Genomic DNA, 26,023 nt, shown 5'->3' on the forward strand with positions numbered 1-26,023 from the left:
TTATTGTATTATTTTGAGGTCGTTACAAGGGCTGGGCCTGCCCACCGGGTATGCACATTGGACATCGGAGACGAAGAAGTCCACTGAGAAGTACATGAACGCGGTGAGCAAGAGAAGGACCTGGCCCGTTGCCTTGGACTCTTTATGGACCTTAGCCCGCCATTCATGGAGTAAGAGGACCAAATTTTCCATTTCTTTTGGGTTTTGAGGAGATTCCCAATCAAGATCAACACCATCAAAACCAAACTTTCTTGCTACTTCTATGGATGACTCAATGAAACTCCCTCCTTGAGTGACCACTAGATACCATGTTAGAAAAGATACTCAGGTCTATGTCGGCTCCATCAATGGAAAAAAGTGTCTTCATTGGCCATTTCTTCGCATGGAGCGTAGACGTAAAATCCAAGAGCATCGAGGCTGTTGAATTTGAGACATCAAACTTAAAAGTGACATTGTTAGGTGAAAGAAAAGCATAGTAGATGTGAGTGAACAACGTAGTGTCGATGGATGACGGAGGCAAATCTGAGGCCACTGAAGGCCAATAAGCCCCTTTGATTACCTGAGAGGGTGAGGTTAAGGCCATGGCACAACAAGAAGTAGTAGTCAAGATGACAAAAACACAAAGACAGTAGTAGTAGTTGTAGTCAGTGGCGGAGTGTAGCGATCCCGGTTTCGACCCTTCTTTCATGTTTTGCCACTTCGACTGGGTAGGTTATAGATCGAGCTGCCTGGTCAGCTCGCAGGGGTCTAGGGGGCAATGCTCCTTGGCAGGTCCGAGGGCAGCACCCTGGCGGGGTCGAGGGGCAGGACCCCCGAAGAAAAAATGCAAAATGCATTCGAAGTTGCTTGTACGCTCGAGCGAAGCTTCTTGCGCTCGAGCAAGGAGTGCATCTGAAAAACTTCTGAAGCTAGGTATTTTACGCTCAAACGAGAACTCCTTCGCTCGAGCGAGCCTGGCATATATTAGTTACCAGCAGCACCGTTTTGCTTCACTTTTGATTTCCTTTTTCACTCAAAAACCCTAAATCTGCAGCTCCTCTCTTTAGAAGTCACCTTCTCTCTTTGATTTCTCCAAATCCATTGGAATTTAAGCCTAGGTTCTTCACCAAAGTTGGTCATCACCTCGAGGGCTTCGTTGTGTGCGGTGGAGATCAAGTTTCGACATCGTAAATTTTGGGGTTTCATCTCAATTTTTCTTCAAAACTTAAGAGAGGGATTTTCTTAGAGTTATATATATATTTTTGCAAGATCTAGATGATTTTCGAAATCATCTTTTGATAGCTTTGAAAATTGATTGCTGATTCAAGAAGTTGAACGATTTTGAAAGTGGATTTGTCTCTTGTTCTTTTAAAATGATCTTATCGGTTTTGATCTTCGTTGATTGAAGAAAAGATGATTTCAGAAAGTTTTCTTTCAAAAGATTTGAGTTGTATAGTTTTGGTGAGAAAACCTAGAATTTGGGGATTTTTTTTAAAGAGACTGAAAATCTATGAATGATATTGTTATATTTATTTTGTGTGTCAAAATAAATGGATGCTTGGAAAATTTCTTATTTATATTTATATAAATGATGAATTTCAGGGAGTATGAGAATTGTTGTTCATTTTGGAAATTATTGTTCAAAGCGTTGAAATTGTCTTGAAATGACTAATTGTTGAGGATACTTGAGAAGAGGGAATTGTGTTATTCCTTAGATGATGAATTGGAATAAAAGTATTTATATTCATCTTGTAACGCCCTCAAAATAAAGTATAAGACAACCATTCATATAATCCATAAACATAGACGAAATATCATATTTTCATTCATCAGAGTCTTCTTTACAAACAATAGTACATGTTAGCAACAAATGAATGCCCTACAGGCTTACATCTTTCCAAGTAGTAACTTGGTTATAACAAATGAAGAGTTCTAACTCTTTACATATAAGGCCCTCAGCTTGAATTTACATTTAACACAAAATACAAATAACAAACGAAGTCTTTAACTCCTAAACCTCCCAAGCTAAGACTTTGGAGGCGGCATGTCCCCTATACCTGAAAAATGGTGTCCCAAGTAGAGTGAGCCAAAACCCAATAGAGATACGCTAAACCAAATATGAGACTTAGCTACAACTTTAACATCTGATAAATGTTTAACACTTGTAAACCAACTTACGTTCTTTCCATAACCAACCAACATTTACATCCATATTTCGATCCACTTCCATTTATTCATCCAAAACAATCCATTGACATAGTTCATTGATATCTAAATATTTCAAAATGTGACTACAACTCACATTATCAACACTATAATTTTCTATGCCATTTAACGAAATTTTCATCCGAGGGAACCGGCACCCATATATGCACAGGATTTCAAGTGTTGCCATTTTACGAAATTTTCATCCAAGGGAACCGGCATCCATATATGCACAGGATTTCAAGTGTTGTCATTTTACGGAATTTTCATCCGACGGAACCAGCACCCATACATGCAAGGTTTCGGGACTTTCACCTTGGACACTCTGGCCAACTTAATTATAAATGAAGTCCATCCCCTATCTCCTCCCAAACAATGATACATATACAATGTATTTAAAAGCATGTCATATGCAATGACTACCATAATTCATATATGCTACCCAAAAAGCAACGTAAGAAGGGGGTGAATTAGGCTTCTACAAATTAAAATTAATAATATCCCAATAAAATTAACTACTAATACAACAAATTATTAACAAGCACAATGATGAACTTAGAACTAAATGATCAAGAAAAATAGCAATGAAGTATAACTAACATACAGTGTAAATCAAGTGATTAACATATGAATATTAGATAGTTATAGCAGTAGTAGGAAAGTAAAGAGATTAGGGAAGAGGAGACAAACAGATTTATAGTGGCTCGGTTTCAACCAAGCCTACATCCACTCCTCAAGCTTCACTTGAGATTTTCCACTATCTTCTAGCTTCACGGTGGTGCTAGCAACCTTTTTACAAATGGAGCAATCCTCCACGAATTTTACACAGACTTCACAAGCCCAAACTCTTGCAAATCTTAGGTGATTAACAATTACTCTCAAGATTTCAAGAACACGGTGTTTACAACACTTTTACAAGATGAAATGGTATTTTTGCTTTCAAAGAAAGCTTACAATAAATATCTCTCAAAGATAGGTATAAAAATGAAGTTCTGATTTTTCTGCAAACCTCACACAGGAAAGATAAGCTTAATGCTATAAGGCTCAGTGTATAATTTCTGAGAATAGATGTGAGTGATTATAGATCAAAGAATATTTTCAAGTTTTTTGTCACTTGTTTACATTAGAGGCTTTGGTATATATAATGAAAATTATAGCCGTTGTATTCATTTGAATTTATAGTCGTTTATAGCCGTTGTAGTCATTTGAATTTATAGCCGTTTATAGCCGTTGTACTTCTATCATTACCAATTTGAATATCTCATCTGTTTTGGAGTTGGAGTTGGCGCAGTTAGCATCTCCTATTTGTGTTGTGTCACCTATTGGCGGTGAGATGGTTCTGAAGCAGGGGTGTCGAGGTTGTGATATAGAGGTCGTCGATCGTTGGCTTCCCTTTTCTTTTGTGTTGATGGATATGTCTGGTTTTAATGTCATTTTGGGTATGGACTAGTTATCGTCATACCGGGCTGTTATAGATTGTTACCGCCAGAGGGTTACTGTATGTACCTTGATCGGCGATTGTTTTCATTTCTTGGGGGATCAGGTTGGTAGAGTCTTACCACCGGTGTATGATCCGCGAGGACGGAGTGAATGTCTTTTTGCTAGCTTTCTAAGTAGTGAGTGCGATGAGATCCGGGTTGAGTTGCCAAGAGTGGTTTGTGAGTACTCAGATGTTTTTCCCGAAGACCTTGTTAGTTTACCACCTCACCGGAAGATTGAGTTCTCTATTGATTTAGTGCCTGGCACGGCACCGATTTCCATGGCACCTTATCGTTTTGCACTAGCTGAGTTGAGTGAGCTAAAGGTTCAGCTCCAGAAATTGTTAGATAAGAGTTTTATTCACCCTAGTACTTCACATTGGGGAGCACCAGCCCTCTTTTCTAAGAAGAAAGATGGGGCCTTGAGACTTTGCATTGATTACCGAAAATTGAACCGAGTTACGGTTAAGAACAAGTACCCTATGCCTCGTATAGATGATCTATTTGACTAGTTGAAAGGATCTTGCTGTTTCTCAAAGACAGATTTGAGATCGGGCCACCATCAGTTGAGAGTTAGCGAGGAGGATATCCCGAAGATGGCATTTCATACGTGGTATGGCCATTATGAGTTTCTGGTGATGTCTTTTGGGCTAACCAATGCCCTAGCTGTGTTTATGGACTTGATGAATCAAATCTTTCGAGAGTTCTTAGACCGTTTTGTGGTCATCTTTGTGGATGACATTCTGATTTACTCACCCTCTGAGGAGAGCACGAGGAACACTTGTGAGTGGTGCTTGAGTTGCTTAGAGCCCATAAGATGTATGCCAAGTTCAGGAAGTGTGAGTTTTGGCTGAAAGAAGTGAAGTTTCTAGGCGATGTAGTTTCCAAGGAAGGGGTGACCGTAGATTCATCCAGATTGAGGCAGTGCAGGATTGGGCACAGCCTAAGAATGTTTTTGAGATTCGTAGTTTCTTGGGATTGGCCGGGTATTACCGTCGGTTTGTAAAAGATTTCTCCAAACTAGCTTCGCCTTTGACTAGATTGACGCGAAAAAGGGGTCAAATTTGTATGGAGTGAGAATTGTGAAAAGTCATTTTAAGAGCTTAAGATTAAACTTACCATCGCTCCAGTCTTGATTATTCCGGAGAGAGGTTCGGGCTCTTCGGTTTATTGTGATGCCTCACGAGAGGGTTTGGGTTGTATGCTGATGCAAGAAAGGAAAGTAGCCTATGGCTCACGGCAGTTGAAACAACATGAGAGAAACTACCCCACTCACGATTTAGAGTTAGTAGCTGTAATGTTTTCCTTGAAGATTTGGAGGCACTATCTGTATGGTGAGAGATTTGAGGTATTTTCTGATCATAAGAGTCTAAAGTATCTGTTTACACAGAAGGATTTAAATTTGAGGCAGAGAAGGTGGATGGAGTTCATAGAAGATTATGACTTCAAGTTACATTATCATCCGGGGAAGGCCAATTTGTGGCCGATGCCCTAAGTAGGAAATCCATCAGTAGTGTAGCTTGTATCGCTATCCGGGAATAGGAGATGTTGGATGCCCTTGGTGAATTTGACTTGCATCTGGGCAGGTCTGTTGAGTCCGCAGCCTTGTTTTCTATAGTTGCACAACCTATACTTGTGAACTGAGTGCTAGAAGCACAAAAAGGTGACTTTGAGATAAAATCCCTCCGGGAGAAGATCTCCAGTGGGAAGGTAGATAAGGGTTTGTCTATGTACCCTGACCTGAGTGTGAGATACCGAGACAGCTTGTTTGTGTCGAAGTCTTACCGAGAGGAAGTACTCCGAGAGTTTCACCAATCACGTCTTGCGGTGCATCTGAGAGGCACAAAGATGTATCATGATCTGAGTTGCCAATTTTGGTGGAGGGGTATGAAGAAGGATGTGGCAGTGTTTGTATCGAGGTGTCTTACTTGTCAGCAAGTGAAGGCCGAACACTAGAGGCCAGCGGGTTTGTTGCAACCCTTGCCTATAGCTGAGTGGAAGTGGGAGCATGTCCCGATGGACTTTGTTGTAGGTCTTCCGAGGACTCAACAGGGTAGTAATGCCATCTGGGTGGTAGCTGACCAGTTGACCAAGTTGGCGCACTTTATTCCTATGCACGTAAGAGATTCGGTAGATTACCTTGCTGACTTGTATATTCAGAACATAGTGAGATTGCATGAGGTCTTAGTGTTGATTGTCTCAGATAGAGATTTGCGTTTCACTGCCTGGTTGTATTAGAGTTTGCAGAGTGCCTTGGGCACTAGATTGACTTTTAGCACGGCTTACCATCCTCAGACTGACGGGCAGTCTGAGCGCACTATCCAGATACTTAAGGATATGCTTCGGGGTTGCGTCCTTGATTTTAAGGGGTCGTGGGAGAGACACCTATCCTTAGTGGAGTTTGCTTACAATAATAGTTTTCAGTCAAGTATTGGCATGGCACCGTTTGAGGCCTTGTATGGCCGACCATGTAGATCTCCAGTGTGTTGGGCCAAGGTGGGTGATGCACCTCTGTTAGGTCCAGAGTTGGTTCGGGAAACGACAGAGAAGGTGGCACTTATCCGTAAGAGGTTGGTTACAGCCCAGAGTCGCCAAAAGAGTTATGCCGACCGTAGGAGGAGACCTTTGTCATTCGAGATGGGTGATCACGTCCTTTTGAAAATATCACCTAGATGGGATTTGATGAGGTTTGGGAAGAGTGAGAAGTTATCCCCTCGGTTTATTGGCCCTTTTGAGATCCTTGAGCGGATTGGGGAGGTTGCCTATTGTTTAGCGTTGCCACCACGACTTTTCGAGGTGCATGACGTGTTTCATGTTAGTATGCTTCAGAAGTATGAGCCGGATCCATCACATGTGGTTAATTGGACTGACCTACAGGTAGATAAGGATGTCTCGTATGAGGAGAGACCGGTGCGAGTCTTGGATAGACAGGACCAAGTCTTGAGAGGCAAGACGATTCCCTTGGTTAAAGTATTGTGGAAACATCACGGGGTTGAGGAAGCAACTTGGGAACGTGAAATGGAGGTCCGAGAGAAATATCCGGACCTATTTGTTGATGTTCGAGTATAAATTGAGATTTTAGTTTTGTTTAAGAACTATAAGAGCATTGTATATGTTTTGAGATTGTAACACATTGTGAATGTTAAGTATGTTTCGGAAACACAAATTAAATTTGAACATTGCATATGTTATTTAAGTTTTGGAAATGTAAACTTGTTATAAACATTGAATATGTTTTGGAAACATGAGATGTATGTGTTGAAATTTGTTAAATCTCGGAATATGCATATTGGTAATATATGTTGAGCTGTATATGTTGTGAATTTGTTCTCTTGCGAAGAGATGGAATGACCGGTGGGTGGGTTATGATGGTGAATGTTAAATTGAAATCACATTGGGAATTGAATAACCATAATTTTGAAACTTGTATAAAATTTCGGGGACGAAATTCTTTAAGGGGGGAGGTTATAACGATCCAAGTTTTACCCCGACCTTTATTGTGTTCTGTACTCGGGTTTCGTGGTTGTATGTTGTTGTCTTTGTCTTGTTTCCTCCCTTTAATTCTTTAAATTTGAGTTTTGGGACTTGTTGGGTGAGTTTGGAACAGGTTGGTAGGAAGTTGGTACAAATGGTTGCTGCCTAGATTTTGGCTTCTTCGCTTGAGCGAGGCTTTTTACGCTCAAGCGAGCCTTGAGTATTTGCTTATTCGCTCGAGCGACGATTCTTGCACTCAAGTGAGGATTAAGAGTCCTCCGGTTACTTTCTTAGACGCAGCTTTCGCTCGAGCGAGAACTTTTGCGCTCTAGCGAGACGTGTGTTATTTGTTCCTTCGCTCGAGCGAGAATTCTTGCGCTCGAGCGTGCGTCTGCGTTGGTGGAAGACTTGAAGCTTTGCATTGTGCGCTCGAGCGACGCTTCTTGTGCTCGAGCGAGGCCACTTGTTGAGTTTGGTCGCTCGAGCGACAACTCATTCGCTCAAGTGAGCCTCACATACATCAGTTCGCAGCAGCGTGATTTTATATCACTTTTTGGTTCATTCTTCACTCAAAACCCTAGATCGGCTCCCTCTCTCTCTCTAAAACTCCCTCTCTCTCTACAAATACTCCTTGATCTAGAGTCTCTCTACCCTACTCCCTTTGTAAAAAGGAAAAAGTATCGCGTGGGCTTCCTTTTGATCCGAAAAAGTTCAAGTTTAGAGCATCTTCAAGTTTCTCCTTCTTTCTCTTTGAGCTTCTTCATTTGAGGTAGGGATAATCTACTCTTTAATATGAGTTTTGACCTAAACATCTGTCATTTTTGCATAAATAGTGGAGTTGAGAAGCTTAGGTGAAGGTAAGGTCGGGTTTTGATTTATGAAAGAGGGGCTTTCCATTGTGAACTCCATATGTGTTTGTGAGGTCTTGAAAATGGGGTTATTTGTGTATGATGGGTGGAATTTAGCCTTGGGTGTAATATTTAGGAAAAGGGGAAAAATGCCCTAGTTTGAATTAAATAAACTATTTTGTATAAATAGTGAAATCAATGTGAAAATATCAAATTGGTTTGGGAATTATGAAATTGGAGGGAAATGTGATTAAATGGTGTAGTTGGATTGATAAATCACTTGCCTATGGAAAATTTGATTAATTATCTGTTAATAGATTTATTTATCTGTTTAAAAATATCTATTTTAGGCTATCAGTGGAGGATAGCTATGATTGTTGTAGAAAATGCAAGAGGATAAGAAAAATTGAAACTAATCAATTGAATTATGTTATTGAATATGACGGTTTGAGTAAACCATTGAAAATGTGAATTGATGAGTCATTGTATATGACAAAGTGTTGAAATACATTGCATATGTATTATTGTTTGGGAGAAAATAAGGGATGTACTCCATTGTTTGGGAGAAGATAAGAGATGGACTCCATTGATAATTAAGTTGGCCGGAGTGTCCAGGGTGAAAGTCCTGAAATCTTATATATTTATGGGTGCCGGTTCCCTCGGATGTGATTCCGTAAAATGGCAAGAAATAGAAGTATTGGATTGATGAATGCATTGAATTGTGAACCATTGAGTTGAAATCTCATTTTGGTTGTTTTGATGACTATGAACTTGGTAAATAGATTTACCCAAAATGAATGATTGGAAATGAATTGAGATATTGTTATGGAAATTGAATGGTTATGGAAATAATATGTATCAGTTGAGAAATATCCCACATTTATCTGATGCTTATGCCTTAGTTAATTTTCATATATTGTGTAACATATCTCTACTGGGTTTTGGCTCACCCTACTTGGGACACCATTTTCAGATACATGTGACATGCCACCTCCAAGGACATAGCTTGGGAGGCTTAGGGGTTGAAGGCTCCATTTTGTATATTTGTTTGGTGTTTAATGTAAGATTTCAAGCTGAAGGCTTTATATGTAAGTGATAACCTGGAAAGCTGCAAGCCCGTAGGGCATTATTTTGTTATTATCAGTTATGAACATTTATGAGCATGTAATGTACGTAATACATTTTGTAACGAAGACTCTGATGAATGAAAATATGATATTTCTACTATGCTTATAGACTTTATGAATGGTTGACTTGTATAATATTTTGAGGGCCTTACATGTTTAAAAAATACAATAGATTAAACATAAACTAACCTTCAAATTGTCTTATAAAAAGAAAGTTAAAAAACAATGAGTTTCATCGTTCCATTAATGTAATATTTATGAGACGAGGAAGACATGAATGGCTTGGATAAAATATAATGTATAATGGCTAGGATTTTTGGATAGAAGAAAAAATTGGTTAAAGAAAGAGTGCACAAGAATAATTTTTTTTCATCTTTCATTTTCTAAATTATAAATCATGGAATCATTATAAAAATAATAAATTATAAAAAAATTTCAAATATTATATATAGTATAGATATGCTTAAATTTATTTGGGAATAAAATTGTGTTTAATTATGGAATAGAGAGAGAATATAGATATAAGGTTTAATTTTTATTTTATATTAGGCTTAATTTCAGGCATATATAGATTAGACCAGTTGTGAAAGATATTGATAGTATATATTTTATGGGAGGTGATAAAGTTTCTTTTTTATATATATATATATTTATTTTAGAAGAGAGAAGATTGTATGATATTTATATTTTCAAAAATGCTAGTGACTACAAAAGTTTTATTAAATTTTCTACCAAATGTCTCACATGGGTATGAGATCCATACCATGTAGGTCCTATGTAGGTCATACACCCATGTGAGACATTTGGTAGAAAATTTGGTAAAACTTGTGAGATTTCTATATTTTTTTTAAAAATAAAGGCTTAATTTATTTTGAGAGGGTGAAGGGGGATTAGGGGTGAGCAGCGGATATATCGATCCGCCAAAACTGACCGAACCGAACCGATCCGCCACATTTTGGACGGATGCGTGATGATGAGCGGACGGTTGCGGATTGATTTTCTCCAATCCGCCAATTTGGCGGACGGATGGCGGATTTAAGATTTTTTGGCCGCAACCGAACCGCCAAACCGCCAAATCGCGAGCACCTGTAGTAATTTATAAGACTTTATATTTTCAATTTGTTTAAATATTATGTTTGTGTTTTCAATTGAAAAAGAGTTTAAATATTCTGTTGAAAAAAAGTTTTCAACTTGAATATATTTTTGAATTGAAAAAAATAAACATATTATTCATCTATATTTTTTAGTTTTTAAATCTAACTCTAAAAATAATAAATAAAAAATATGATATATGCTGGTTGGTTTTTGTTTTCAAAAACATATGTAGATGTAACAATATAGAGACATTCAATCTCTACTACTACTCTGTTTATGGTTTTGGTGGTTTGAATTGTTATTATATTTTAAGAATCACAGATTGTAATACTTAAAAGGATGAATCATGCTGTAATTGTAATATGTGGATGAAGCATACAGTGATCGTGATATTCTAAAGTTTCAAACTTTCTTTCTTTGGATAAGGCATACAGTGATTGTAATACTTTTTTAAGTCATTGACTGTAATACTTTTTTTTTTTCTTTTTTTTTTTTTAAGGAAGTGCACAAGTTGAATTATGTTTAAAATTTATAAAATTTTAAATCGCCAAACCGATTCGCATTCATCCGCCAAACCGCCAATCCGCTCAATCCACATCCGCCGGATTGGCAGACGGATGGCGGATTGGAGGTTTCGTGGCCGCAACCGACCCGCGCCCACCCCTAAGGGGGATTGAGATTTGTGTGCTTTTTTATTTTTTTTTTATTTTTAACAACAATATATCTGTATTAAATAATTTTGAAGGTTAATATTTATGTCCTTGGAATAGCCAATAGACGTTTTAATTTTTTTTTATAAAAATCAAAAATTCAAAAAATTAAATTTAAGGTTTCAAAACACTTGGGGGCCTCTAAGATTAAAAGTCACTTTGGTATAATATATAGCATAGATAGATAGATTATGAGATTTAAGAAAGAGATAAATATAAGGGGAGAGTTTTTAGGAACTTGTAATTCAATTATTTTTTTTAAAATTTATAGTTACTTTGTTAGCTAATAATATTATTTTTAAATATTTTTAAAATTATAAAAATTAACAATTTCAGTTTTTTTTTTTTAATCTATAGTTACTTTGTTAGCCAATAGTACTATTTTTAAAATTACAAAAATTATCAATTGTGGTGTATAATGTTTTTTAAAAGTATATATATATATATATATAATTACTTTGTTATGAGATGAGATTTAGGAAAGAGAGAAATATTGGGGGAGAGAGATTTTAGGAACTTGCAATTCAAAATTTTAGGTGATTTTTTATTTTTTTGTTTTAATTTACAATTACTTTGTTAGCAATAGAATTATTTTTAAAATCACAAAAATTAACAATTGTGGAATGAGATTTTGAAACTCTCACAAGCCTTTTCATTAGAAACCCCATTCTTTTTACATAATAAATGTTTATTTATTGTGTATTATTCTCGTAAGTTTAGGCTCAGTTTATTTGTAGCATTTTTGTTTGGTAAGGTGGCTCAGTTTATTTGGTGAAGAAATTGTCAATTATGTGAGAGCTAAATATTCCTGTTAAACAATATATATGTTTATCTATTTTATATTACTCTTGTAAGACATTTAGGCTCAGTTTATTTATAGCATTTTTGGTTTGGTAAGGTGGCTCTAAAGCTATGTAAAATATGGTTCAATTCTTTAAAATCGTTCAATCCAAATCGATCCGCTAGCTAACCGCGAGTTACTTTGATCCGCGATTTCAAATTTATAATCAATCTTTGAAATCGCGCCACTGTAATTAATATATATATTATTTTACTTCTAATAAAATATTAAAGTAAAAATCAATGTGAGAGAGATTTAACATGTGGAATTTGTTACAAACTAGTGTTATATATATGAAAAATATTATGTAAAATTAGTTAATGTTATATATATATATATATATAAAATATTATGCAAACTAGTATTTTATATTATACAATAATTGGATAATTATTTAACATTATTTTTCAATCAACTAACAAGTCAAAATTGTACAAATTGCCTAAACTACGATTTGATTATTTATCAATCCAACATTCACAGTTTGCTTTATAATTTTATCCTTAAATCGCACCGCACACACACTCTAGGTGACTACAATTTTTTTTTTTTTTTTTTTTTTTTTTTTTGGGTGTGTTGGGCATGCACGCATTGAGTTTATACTATGTAATAAATTTATTTATTTTTTTAACAATACTATCTAATAATTGGGATTAACATTTTTTTTTTATAGTAAAAGTTGTGGTATATAGCATTACTCTTTTATTAATGCATTCTTGAAATACTTTATTTAGGGATGAGTATGATTTGATTTGCCCGATTTAGAAGTAAATCAAGAATTAAACTTACAGTCCTATGAATTTTATAAACCAAACCAAATTATGAAAATTTTATAATCAAATCAAATTGAACAAATAAAAGGTGATTCAGTTCAATTTAAAATGATAAATTTTAAAAATCTTGTAATTATTCAAAATATAAACACAAAATATTACTCACAATTTACTTAAAGATAAAATAACATGTCACAATCGGAATAGCAATTAGAAGTGTCTATAATACGTAACAAATTATATATCTATGTTGGCATCTACAAAGGCTAGTTTTGTTCTAAACCACAATTTATTTTTTATTTTTTATATTTTATTTTTTTTATTATTATTAGAGAGAGAGAGAGAGAAGAGGAAAAAAAAAAAAAAAACCTTTTATTGATGGAATTCAATTTACATAAAGCATTGAGACAACATCAAACAATAAAGGGAAATTTGGTCATAAACTCCTTATCTTCCTTTTCTAGTTAAATGGACCAATATATATATATATATATATATTTTCAAAACCCCTTCATAATTATAAAGTCCTATAGAAAGGGCAAAATTTATTATTTAAATATTTTATCTAACTATTATACCCTCAACTAGATCTTCAATTCGAGGAATGTGAAGAATGTTGCGAAGTGTGAAGCAATGATGATGATGAAGGATTCGAGGTGTGGAGATCAAGGTCGGTAAAGAATACGACGACAGGTTTGTTGTCTTCTTCATTTTCGAGATCATCTTGCTTGAGCAAAACTCCTTCGAGAGAGCCAAATCAAAGAGGTTTGTGAGATTCTACCATGTGCTTGACTTGACAATCAAAAGATTTGTATGTTTTAAACAGGATTGACCAATTGTAACCGACTTTGTTGTGATTGATCTGTTTGCCCTTTGTAGGACTCTGCCAAAACCTTTTGAATGGACCTTTTTTGGAAGACTACTTGACTGGAGCTCTCTCTTGTATGCCAAACTACTTAAAAATTCTTCATATAGTTTTTTTTAACAATATCAGCTCCTTGGACAAATTAATTGGTACCCTCCCATTTTTGTTTTACTTTTGAAGGGACTTGATTTATTTTAAGGTACAGATGAATAAACATTAATAGAAGAAGTAATTGAAATTCAAATTACTAGCTTCATTTCCTTGTAATGAAATTACACCAAAAAAAAAAAAAAGAAATTTTTTTTTCCAGAGTTTGACTATTGTAACAAAATAAATTTTGAGTGTTAAATTTTATCATTTAAACTCTAAACTTTTGATTTATTTTTATAACCTAGACCATTTGCCTATTTCCATTGAGTAAAATCGAAGGGAAAATAAGTATGCCATTAAACTCAATGAAAAAGGGTATTTTAGACATTTTATGTATACCCACATTGATTTAATAGCTAAATTACTCTTTCTGTCTACTTTATTAAACAAACATAGGCAAATCATTTAGATTGAAAATAAATCAAAAGATTAAGATTTAAATTGATAAAACTAAAAAAACTTAAAGTTTGTTTTGTTACAAAGCTCAAACACTGGGTTTTTCTTGTTATTGTCCCTATTTTTTTTTTTTTGGTCAGCTAAAAGAGAATAGGAGGAGGTGACCAACTTATGGCAACCTTTCTTGGGTGGGAAGAAGATCCTTCCTATTGGGGTACCGGACATAAAGGGTCTAGACAAGCCTAAACATAAGTCGCAAGTGCTTCTTATATGTGCAGATCCTCTAGAAGTGAGGTTTGTCTAGAGTTTGGTAGAGTGATACAAAACGATGTTTTGTTTAATATAAAAGAAAAGAAAATAAAATAAAAAAGAAGAGCTGAATAGAGAGAGAGAGAGAGGGATCGCAGGCGTTAGTTTTTCATCAATAACCTCTCTCGTTGGCAGTAGCTGCCTCTTTTCCCCACCCTATCGACCATTGCCAATCTCTACCCCACCCGCCTTTTTTTACCTATTGAATCCCCCCTCCCCCCTCCCCCAAAAAAAGAAAACAAACACACACACAAAATGAAGTGAGAGATTGCTTGAAACCATTGTCGGGAAACCATCACCGAAAACCACCACTACACCACAACATCACCCTCATTTTTCTCCTTCTTTGCTACTTTCTTCTTTCATCCTCTTCTTCTTCTTCTTCTTTCCCTCTCTCTCTCTCTCTCTCACACGCGCGCGCACACACACACACACACAGACTCTTCTCTCTCTTTTTTTTTTTTTTTGGGATTCGATGGGTGGCTGGAGGAGGGTGGGGTAAAGATTGGCAGTGGTTAGCGGGGTGGGGGGAGAGGAGGCTGTTGTCGGCGAGAGAGGTTGGTGATGAAGAATCAGCATTGGCGATCTCTTTCTCTTTTCTTTTCGTTTTGCCCTCCTTTTTTACTTTTATTTTTTGGCCTTAAACAAAGCATTTTTTTTTTTTTTTTTGAGATAAACAAGACAATGTTGTTTTGTATAAACTAATGCTATTTTGTATCACTCTACCAAACTTTAGATAACTCTCACTCTAGAGGATCTGGGCATGCTTCATCTAGGTGAGTTAAATCGTAAATACCATCCAAAGGGGCATATAATGATAAGGAGCTAGTGGCTCTAGAGTCTCGTGCTCACAATGACCACTAATGAGACTCGAACCCATTAATTTATGTCCACCAAATAATTTAGAAGAGCATCTCTAGTAGGAGAGGCATTTGGAGTAGACATTTTGTCTAGTGTCATTATAAAATGGAGCTCTAACAGGGCAAGCAATATGATAAATATTTTGCCTCATCGTCTCTTATATATGGAGAGCCTTGGAGGGTATGCTGTCAATTTTAGAAGTATAGGAGATACTAAATGACTTTAATATTTAAAAAAAAAAAAGTTATCGTATACAGAAATAACATATAAAAATGACTTGTATTCAACAAGATTATTATAAAATTGAAATTATTTTATGACTATCCAATGATATTTCCACTAATATGGTAGTTAAAATGGCACGACACAAATGGCAGTGCCCTTGTTAATTAATTGGAATTGTGAATGTTATAGCTAGGTTTGTAATCCTATTTCTATAGGGGATGATGGGTGAGCATTAATGGACTTTGATCAGCTTTTGTGCTTGTACTCTTGAGCTATATATAGCTCATTTGGGAAGGAGGGTTGGGTTGGGTTGGGTTTGGGGCTATTTTAGCAATAAAAAGAAAAAATAAAGTTTTTAACTCAATAAGACAAAATATCACATCAAACTCATAATCATTACATTATTTCTCTTACAAAAAGTCAAAAAAGTCAAAAAGTCCTTCTCAAATAAGGCTTTTTAGTCCCAGGCTAAAATAAATAAGAAGTCAAAAAGCTAATCCATTTCCCAAACGAAGCCTTAGTAGGCATTAAGTGTACCATCAGGGCCGGCCCTGGGGCATAGGGCACAAGGCCATGGCCTAGGGCTTCTCAAAATAGACTAAAAAAAGGGGCCTCATCTTATTATAATTCAGTGTAATATATTAGGTATGTTTTAAGTCTAAAAAAATTAAAAAAGGTTCATACTAACTTAAAATAAATTGACCCATTAAAAAATTGAAAGGCCATTCAAAAAAATTAGTATTGTTATCCATTGAAAATAGACTCAAAAAAGAGGTCTCTCTTATTATACTTTAGTCTAATATATTAAGTATATTTTAAGTCAAAAAAAAAATTAAGGCAGGCCCAAATTAACTTAAAATAAATTGATCCATTAAAAAATTGAAAGACCCATTTAAAATAATTAGCACTGTTATTCATTGACAATAATTTTGCAAAAAAATTAGATTATGCAAGTATGATTGATTTATTTGCTTCCTAAAATACAAGAAGAGTAAGGATCAAGAGATACTTATTAGTTATTGTAATGTAATGCTAAGTATTTTTTCTGATTTTAACACAAATTTTTTGTTCTTTACTTTCAATTTTTTTTTTTTTCATTCAATGAAAAAAAAAATATGAAAACCCCCAGAAATTTATTAGTTAATTATCGGCTTTGGACCCCAGAAATCTCAAGACCGGGCCTGCGTACCATGATGGTTTTACTTTAGACTGTTGAATTCATTTGTTAATCATTTTAGTTTATTATTATAGCGATCCCGGTATTCCCTGTCGTTGTTTAACTGTAATCTGGAATCAGTTCCGTAGATTCGTTGTTGTCTTATCCTCATTTCTATCCCTTACTCTTTGTCTTAGAGTTTTGGGTTGTGTTGGGCAAGTTGGGAATTAGTTGGTTGTGTTTTAAAGCTTTGAAATTTTGCCCAGGTTTTGGTCTCTCCGCTCGAGCGGCGGTTTTACGCTCGAGCGAGCTTTTGTTGCTGCCTTTCCGCTCGAGCGGCAGTTTGGACGCTCGACCGTGAATTTCCTTCTCTCAGCATTTTGGTCGTCTGCAGAAAATTCTGGAAGAGTGCATCCGGCGCTCGAGCGTATCTTTGGACGCTCGAGCGTGAACCTGTGTCTGTACGCTCGAGCGGGGTGTTGTACGCTCGAGCGGACCTGCTTTTATATCAATTCGTGAAATCACTTTTTTGATCACTTTTTGATCTCCTTTCTCTCTCTTACTTTTTCAAAACCTCCATTGGAGAGCACCTCACTCTATAACCTAACTTCTCTCTTAGGATTGATCTAGTTAGAGTGTTTTCCTACCCTTGGGCCTTTATAAGAAGTGTGTTGATCGTTGAGGGCTTCGTTGTGATCCAAGAAATTTGGGATTTGGAGCACTTCCGAGTTTTGCTCTCATTCTCTTTGAGTTCTCCATTCGAGGTAGGGATTCTCCTTGTTCCTTTTCAATACTTCGTCTACAGATAGACATGTGGTAGTTTTCGTATTGCATAAAAATTGTATCATGTTGGATTTGTGAAAATCATGGGACTAACCCTAGGGTTGGGTGTTGAATTTGGGTTTATTATCATTAGTTGTGGTTTGGGCTAATTGGAGTGTTAATTAGCATGTGATTGTTGAAAGGAGAGGAAACCCTAATTTTTGGTTATTTGATTTAATAAATTAATTGAGGGGTTTTGAGATTTGGGCAAATCCTTAGGTATTATGAGTCTTAATTGTGGTTATTGTTGTTTGTTGATGTTAATTGGACCTTTTGGGTCAATATTGAGGAAGAGGAAGGAAAAACCCTAATTTATTGTTTATGACTTAATTTGCATAATTAGTTCGAAATGGATTTGAAAAGAATGTAGTGAATTTAAATGAGTTATGGCTTTTGTCCATGGGAATGATTTTGTGAAAATAAAGGAAGTGGAATTCATTTTGTGAAATGGGAAAGGCATTTTGAAACAAGTATAAGAAAATTGAAAGGTTGTAACCTGAGTGTTGAACACACTTGTGTGGGGAATAGCTTAAACTATCATGTTCATGTTGATGCTGAGTTTTGTAATCTCATGTTAGTTGGGTCTGTTAATAGATGTACAATATGCATGCATCTAGAGATTTTGTCTTGGTCATGTGGAGATGATACGGTTGCGTTGAATTGTTGTGTATGTATTACACCATTGTTGATTGAACATCGTTTGTGATGAAATGCTGAATTACATTATATTCGTATACTGGTTTGGGAGAAGAGAGGGGTTGTACTCCAGTGTGTGCGAGAAGATAGGGGATGGACTCCACACACTTATGTGTTCAGCGCTTATAATCAAAGGTATCATACCCTTCCAGCTAGCGCCTGGAGAACTGACGCGCTGATAATCTAAGGTACCATACCCTTCCAGCTAGCGCCTGGTAAACTGGTAGATTGTTGTGAGAAGTGTATCTTTGGCTTACTACGCATATAGCTAGTAGAGCAGAGTTGTTTTGTTATTATTTCAGTGTATCTGGAAACATTGTGGATTGTATTGGTTACAGTGTTGGAGGGACGAGTTGACTCATTGATTGATTTTATGTATGTAGTTGAGTTGTTATTTTTTTTATAGAGGTGCATGGATAATTATGATATAATTGGAATTGCATTGAAATGCCAAATATGTTTTGAAAAGGCACATCTGTTGTATGTGTGGCAAATGGAAGAGTAATGGACTTAGTGAATCTATGTTTCTAAGTAGTTGTTAATGTTATAAAAGATTGGGAACGGGGGTTAATGAAAGGAAAAAGGAAAGATGAATCGCTTATAGCGTTGAATTAAATAGTTGTTTTCGAGAAAAGTTCATATATACATATATGTTTATTTTTGTATAAACTGTCACATTATTATTCTAGTATGAGAATGAGTGTTCATGATCATAGCTATCTGTAATGTTGTTATTGTTGAGGATCATGTTGAGATCCCTACTGGACTATATGTTCATCCCACGTTGTTGAATTTTCTTTCAGGTATTAAGCAGGTTGAGCTGCAAGAATTGGATCTACTTATTTGTTGGCCACGGGGCCTTTCTTATGTTGGCGGAATGCCATTGTTGTAAAGGGTTACACCCTTCTGCTTGTACTTTTAATGATGTAAGCCTAAGGGCAATTTATTAGTTAGTTCATGTAATGTTTACTTTGCATACGAATGAGAGTATTGTTATTCATTTCTACGGATTGAATGTATGAGTTTATTTCCGCATGTTATCTCTGAAATTGGATTAAGTTAAAGAATTTGGTAATGACTCCGAGTAATAAAAAGTGGGGCGTGACAACTTGGTATCAGAGCGAGCCGGGTTTGAATACTTTCGGCTCGTGGGAAGTGGTTTTTACCACAGTGGGTTTACTACGTATTGTGAGGACGTTGCATATAGATATCATGAAAGTTAGGACTTATGTGTTGCATTTATTTGAGCATGGGATTCAGTCTCCTGGATAATATTCATAGCCGGTGAACTTGCTTTGAGGTCCTTTTGGAAACACGCCTGATCAACGTGGTTTCTGATGGGAATTCCTTGAGAGTTCCGGGACGAGTGGCTATCCTTGTGGACTTGATTCGATTATGTGTTTACATGTTTAGATGTTATATGCTATAGAGATGTAAATTTTGAGACTAGGTGTGCCTTGTAACTTAACGGTAGTGGAGTGTGCCTTGGAGAAGGCTATTGTGTTTTGCGCTAAGTGTGTTTTGCCTTCGTGTTTAATAGGATGTCTACAAGAGGGAGTAGAGGTCGGATGAGTAGTAGGAGCACCGGGAGAGGCACAACAGTTCCTTTAGTACCTGCCGTTGCAGCATCGGCTGTCGGCGAGGATGTCGCACGTGAGATTGTGAGAGCCATGCAGGACGCCCTAGCTCACACTGAGGGCGGCAGCGGGCATGCTCTCAAACTTACTAAGGAGTTTTTCCGCTCCGGCCCACCTAAGTTTGTGGGGGAGGCTAAACCGTTGGAGGCAGAAAGTTGGTTGGAACAGATTACCAAGACTCTCGATATGCTCAGAGTCGAAGAGGAGGAGTTGAGGGTCTCTTTGGCGACTTTTCAATTGAAGGGCGATGCGAGTTATTGGTGGAAGTATGTTAAGAGTACGGTAGGTGGCACGTGGGTTGCTTTTACCGAGGCCTTTTTGGCCAAATATTTCCCTCCTTCTGCTCGGGAAAGGTTGAGGGATCAGTTTTTGGAGTTGCGTCAGGATGATACTCCTATGGCACAGTTTGAGATGCGGTTTGCTAGCTTGTCCAGGTTTGCTCCAGAGTTGGTGGCAACAGAGGAGCGTCGTTGTTTTGAGTTTGAAAGGCGGTTGTGTTTCGATATTAGGGAGAAGGTAGCTGGATCCTCTTGGAAGAATTATTATAATTTAGTCGAGGCAGCGGCCCATGTGGAGGCCATGGTTGCGAGTGATGGTGGGGTTAAGGAGGAGACCATTACGGTAAGTCCTTCAGTTCCTAAATACTCTAGGCTCAATAAGGGGTGGAGACGGAAACATGCTCAATCAGGGGCTGGTTCTTTTTCTTCGTCAGGGGTTTCGGATTCTTCTGTTGGGAGGTCCGGGGAGGTGCAGGTTTCAGGCCAGTCTCAAAATAGGGAGTCTGGTGGTTGTTTCATTTGTGGCCAGCAGGGCCATGGTAGACGTTTTTGCCCTTTGCGTGTAAATTCTTCAGGTGTTTCAAAACCTAGTCAGACTCAATCATACCCGTTCAGTCAGGGGTGCTATCGGTACCAGAAACGGGCAGGCCAGGCTTCGGGAGCCTCGCGAGGGGCGACTTATTAGTTAGTCTTTTGGTATTACTCTGGAGGGGAACTTTTGTATTGTTGGCCGGTAATGTATTATATGGATGATTTTGTTGTTGACTGATGTACTGTTGGATGCTGAGGCACCATGTTTTTGTATCGTATAGATATGTACGCATAGTGTTGTTTGTTTGATCCTCAGGTATTGGGGAGTATGTATGAGTTTTAAGCTCTCTATTTATTGAGAAGTTGTTAATAGGGTCAATGACCCTAATGTTGTTGCTTGCTTGGTACCTATGTGTTGATTTGTGTTTTGGGCCTTGCTAGTTAAGAGGTCCGTGGTGACCCCATCGGTTGTATAGGGGTAGTGTTTGTTTTGAGATTGGTTATCAATTGTGGGGTATGGTTTGTGAGTGGATGCTGACAGCATTCTTTGGAGGGAGAACAATTTGAGTTCTAGAGTAATGAGAATGGCGTTAGTGAAATTGTCCTTCGTGATTGAGGTTGACCATGTCGGTCTTGAGTCGAGGAGATGAGCAGGTTTGCTAGGTAGCAATGAGAGGGGCAACTAGTGATTCCCTTAGATACGATGTTGTTGTGGTTTGATTTTAGGAGATCCGTTGAGCTTCCTAAATTTGGGGGTTTGTGTGGGGAACTCCGTGTGTGGGGGTTAGTGGCACATCAGTGTGTGGATTACTGAGTGTGGGGTTTATTGAGTTGATTAGTCAGCTTGCTGGTATCGGGTTTTGGGTTGACATTAGTCACCGTGAAGTTAGTCTCATTCGTTGTAGACCTTGTGTGTTGATTGAGAAAAATCAAAACTAATCATCCGGTTGTGTCATTAAATATGACGGTTATAATAATACAGCAAATTTGTGTATTGAATGATCATTGCGAATGATTGGATTTTTTTTTTATACATTATATATGTATATTGTTTGGGAGGAGATAGGGGATGGACTCCGATGATACAGCACCAAAATGTGTATCTGTTGAAAGATTGATATAGCTTATATGCTTGTCTATGGTGAAGTGAAAAATGTTTTATATGGGTTACTATCTCATTTAATTTGTTGGCCAGGTTCTGAGCCAGGTGTATGTTATTAAACTGATTAAGTAAAGGGAGGCCGGCTGAAATTGCAAAACCATGAATTTCTTATGCCTTTTGTGTTGTTAGCACTGTTATTATTTCTATTAACTATCATTATAGAAATGTTTTGTTCTATGTTGGTTGTGGCATCACTATGTGCGTGATGGCTGTTGATGGTGTTGTTTGGAAAGAAATGGAAAACAAAATTTTTCTGGTGGTTGGGCCACCTAAAGAATGATTTTTTGGCAAATAAATGGTGAATGACTGAGTATTAGATAACACCGTGTTGGTAAAAAAAAAAATGTATACTAAGTTTTTGAGTTTCGCATGGAAAGTGCAAAGTTTATTTCAAAATGTCAGCATTGAAAATTTGGCTATCTTTGAGAAATGTCTCTTGAGCAAGAAAATGTTTTCTTATTATTTACTCAAAAAGTTGTTTGGGTCGTGTTGTTGCATAGTGACTTAGTTTGAAGCGCTGGACAGATGTGAGTAAACTGTTCCAGAAGGGTTGATTTTGTTGTGGTTATTATGCCTACAGTGTTGTCATTTGGAATGTGTTCCCTTGGTTAGTCTCTTCCTTGGTAAGAGTGAATCGAAGGTTTGTAGTGAGAATAGTTTCTTTCCTAGTACTCGGGTGTTGGTGTTGTGTGATCAGTTGGCCATGTGTTTTGGCGCATCCTTAATTTCGGGGACGAAATTCTTTAAGGGGGGGAGGTTATATCGATCCCGGTATTCCCTGTCGTTGTTTAACTGTAATCTGGAATCAGTTCCGTAGATTCGTTGTTGTCTTATCCTCATTTCTATCCCTTACTCTTTGTCTTAGAGTTTTGGGTTGTGTTGGGCAAGTTGGGAATTAGTTGGTTGTGTTTTAAAGCTTTGAAATTTTGCCCAGGTTTTGGTCTCTCCGCTCGAGCGGCGGTTTTACGCTCGAGCGAGCTTTTGTTGCTGCCTTTCCGCTCGAGCGGCAGTTTGGACGCTCGACCGTGAATTTCCTTCTCTCAGCATTTTGGTCGTCTGCAGAAAATTCTGGAAGAGTGCATCCGGCGCTCGAGCGTATCTTTGGACGCTCGAGCGTGAACCTGTGTCTGTACGCTCGAGCGGGGTGTTGTACGCTCGAGCGGACCTGCTTTTATATCAATTCGTGAAATCACTTTTTTGATCACTTTTTGATCTCCTTTCTCTCTCTTACTTTTTCAAAACCTCCATTGGAGAGCACCTCACTCTATAACCTAACTTCTCTCTTAGGATTGATCTAGTTAGAGTGTTTTCCTACCCTTGGGCCTTTATAAGAAGTGTGTTGATCGTTGAGGGCTTCGTTGTGATCCAAGAAATTTGGGATTTGGAGCACTTCCGAGTTTTGCTCTCATTCTCTTTGAGTTCTCCATTCGAGGTAGGGATTCTCCTTGTTCCTTTTCAATACTTCGTCTACAGATAGACATGTGGTAGTTTTCGTATTGCATAAAAATTGTATCATGTTGGATTTGTGAAAATCATGGGACTAACCCTAGGGTTGGGTGTTGAATTTGGGTTTATTATCATTAGTTGTGGTTTGGGCTAATTGGAGTGTTAATTAGCATGTGATTGTTGAAAGGAGAGGAAACCCTAATTTTTGGTTATTTGATTTAATAAATTAATTGAGGGGTTTTGAGATTTGGGCAAATCCTTAGGTATTATGAGTCTTAATTGTGGTTATTGTTGTTTGTTGATGTTAATTGGACCTTTTGGGTCAATATTGAGGAAGAGGAAGGAAAAACCCTAATTTATTGTTTATGACTTAATTTGCATAATTAGTTCGAAATGGATTTGAAAAGAATGTAGTGAATTTAAATGAGTTATGGCTTTTGTCCATGGGAATGATTTTGTGAAAATAAAGGAAGTGGAATTCATTTTGTGAAATGGGAAAGGCATTTTGAAACAAGTATAAGAAAATTGAAAGGTTGTAACCTGAGTGTTGAACACACTTGTGTGGGGAATAGCTTAAACTATCATGTTCATGTTGATGCTGAGTTTTGTAATCTCATGTTAGTTGGGTCTGTTAATAGATGTACAATATGCATGCATCTAGAGATTTTGTCTTGGTCATGTGGAGATGATACGGTTGCGTTGAATTGTTGTGTATGTATTACACCATTGTTGATTGAACATCGTTTGTGATGAAATGCTGAATTACATTATATTCGTATACTGGTTTGGGAGAAGAGAGGGGTTGTACTCCAGTGTGTGCGAGAAGATAGGGGATGGACTCCACACACTTATGTGTTCAGCGCTTATAATCAAAGGTATCATACCCTTCCAGCTAGCGCCTGGAGAACTGACGCGCTGATAATCTAAGGTACCATACCCTTCCAGCTAGCGCCTGGTAAACTGGTAGATTGTTGTGAGAAGTGTATCTTTGGCTTACTACGCATATAGCTAGTAGAGCAGAGTTGTTTTGTTATTATTTCAGTGTATCTGGAAACATTGTGGATTGTATTGGTTACAGTGTTGGAGGGACGAGTTGACTCATTGATTGATTTTATGTATGTAGTTGAGTTGTTATTTTTTTTATAGAGGTGCATGGATAATTATGATATAATTGGAATTGCATTGAAATGCCAAATATGTTTTGAAAAGGCACATCTGTTGTATGTGTGGCAAATGGAAGAGTAATGGACTTAGTGAATCTATGTTTCTAAGTAGTTGTTAATGTTATAAAAGATTGGGAACGGGGGTTAATGAAAGGAAAAAGGAAAGATGAATCGCTTATAGCGTTGAATTAAATAGTTGTTTTCGAGAAAAGTTCATATATACATATATGTTTATTTTTGTATAAACTGTCACATTATTATTCTAGTATGAGAATGAGTGTTCATGATCATAGCTATCTGTAATGTTGTTATTGTTGAGGATCATGTTGAGATCCCTACTGGACTATATGTTCATCCCACGTTGTTGAATTTTCTTTCAGGTATTAAGCAGGTTGAGCTGCAAGAATTGGATCTACTTATTTGTTGGCCACGGGGCCTTTCTTATGTTGGCGGAATGCCATTGTTGTAAAGGGTTACACCCTTCTGCTTGTACTTTTAATGATGTAAGCCTAAGGGCAATTTATTAGTTAGTTCATGTAATGTTTACTTTGCATACGAATGAGAGTATTGTTATTCATTTCTACGGATTGAATGTATGAGTTTATTTCCGCATGTTATCTCTGAAATTGGATTAAGTTAAAGAATTTGGTAGGCGTGACAATTATGGTCTCTGTTAGAACATGGGTGTCAAAAGTGCAGTGGAGCAGTAGTCATTTGAAAGGTTATAAATAGAGTTTCAAAAAACTTGTACAACTCACTTGCTTCTATGGCTGGCAAAGTGTGTACATTGCCAACTTGTATTATAATTAACTAATCAACACACAAATTTAAAAAAACCAACAACTAATGAGTTCATATAAATAGAGAAGGGGGAAACCAATCCCCATGCCTAAAGCAGCTCCCAACCACTAGGCTACCCTTTTGTCTCAGTTGGCGCCATATCAATAGAGTCATGTTTGTTTGGACGGACTGGATTATGTTGGATTAACATTCCTATGACTAATAGTCCTAGGATTACGAATCCCTTTGGATCGTGTATCTTATCCTATATTTGGATTGAGTTCGGATTATAAGGAGAGACTAATAATTCAGACTTTGGCTAAATCCTCCAATTTATATCCCACCCCCCTCTATGAGATTGAATAGTCTATTATATGTGGGATACCATATCCGGATAGATTGTTAGTTCGTATTTCAATTATTTAACCAAATATCGAATTAATAATTTTATTGGACTATTAATCTAATTCCAAGCTCATGTCCACCCAAACAAACATGGCCTAGGTGTAACTTGTCTCACGACTCAACATCTAGTCTAGTTAGTCATGGGAGAGATGAAAGTCCCTACCAAGAAATCATCACTTCCAATAAATCATGAACTGAATTGGTTTAACTAAAGCAGAAATACAACCAAAAACCGATTAATTTAAAATATCAATTAGATTTGTTGGACAAATATTAAATAATTAACATACAAATATGCAATGAAAATTTAAGGAAAAGAAAAAGAAAGAAGAAAGTAAGGACTGAAAAAGGGGAACAACTCATATGAGGTGGTCAAAAGCTCCCTCCTCCATGGGCTTGGCTTTGCAAGTTTGTTACCTCACCCGAGAGGCATCACAACCATGTTTGCCACCCACCCCCATATGTATCCTTCATTTGCAATCAAAACTGCCTATTCATCCAAAAATTATGTGTTGTCACAATTTAATTTTTATTAGTTAAAATAATGTGACTTAATTTGTTTTATGTAACATTTTTTGAAAAATAACACAATTAGTGTCATGCAATGAATG

The 26,023-nt window shown here is 36.9% G+C and overlaps 1 pseudogene; it reads right to left on the bottom strand.

Annotated features, from left to right (window-relative positions):
* LOC145823735 (class V chitinase CHIT5b pseudogene) overlaps nt 1-26,023 on the bottom strand; it is a 27,013-nt pseudogene continuing 990 nt past the window's right edge.

The sequence above is a fragment of the Camellia sinensis genome, chromosome 4 (assembly GCF_055761805.1).
Source record: "Camellia sinensis isolate YWXY chromosome 4, ASM5576180v1, whole genome shotgun sequence".
NCBI classification, from domain to species: Eukaryota; Viridiplantae; Streptophyta; class Magnoliopsida; order Ericales; family Theaceae; genus Camellia; species Camellia sinensis.